Here is a 326-nt window from a genome sequence, read left to right as displayed (position 1 = left end):
CGCCTTCCTCTGGGTGTGGGCGCCCCCGGCCTCCTTAGAAACGCCACCCCCTCCCCCAGGGCGTTCTCCCCGGACCCCCAGGCTCCACCCCCAGCACCTCCCACCTCCCGCGCCTCCGCATCTACGCGTCCCCGGCCACTGGGCCCGGGTCGCACTTCACGTCCACTCGCTTGCCAGCGGCCACGAAGCCTGAGGAAGTCCGCAGGGGTGCGGGGAGGCCGAGAAGAGGGGGCCCTGTCTTGGGGGGTGTGGGGGAGAGTCTGCGTGCGGGTGGAGGGACGAGCCTGGGGGTGGGAGGGGGACGGCGAGCCCAGGTGAGGGGAGAG

At 73.3% G+C, this 326-nt stretch overlaps 1 long non-coding RNA gene across 1 annotated transcript in view; it reads left to right on the top strand.

Annotated features, from left to right (window-relative positions):
- Window positions 1-62: 62 nt before the first annotated feature.
- The window catches only part of LOC107196192, a 1491-nt gene continuing 1227 nt past the window's right edge, over window positions 63-326 (top strand). The window contains exon 1 of the long non-coding RNA XR_001517555.2: window positions 63-207. This is a non-coding gene — a long non-coding RNA (uncharacterized LOC107196192). The remainder of the gene's footprint in view (window positions 208-326) is intronic.

Source organism: Pteropus alecto, unplaced genomic scaffold, assembly GCF_000325575.1.
Source record: "Pteropus alecto unplaced genomic scaffold, ASM32557v1 scaffold5, whole genome shotgun sequence".
Taxonomy (NCBI): domain Eukaryota; kingdom Metazoa; phylum Chordata; class Mammalia; order Chiroptera; family Pteropodidae; genus Pteropus; species Pteropus alecto.
Note: the sequence above shows the minus strand (reverse complement) of the source record. Positions and strands in the feature narration are given on the sequence as shown.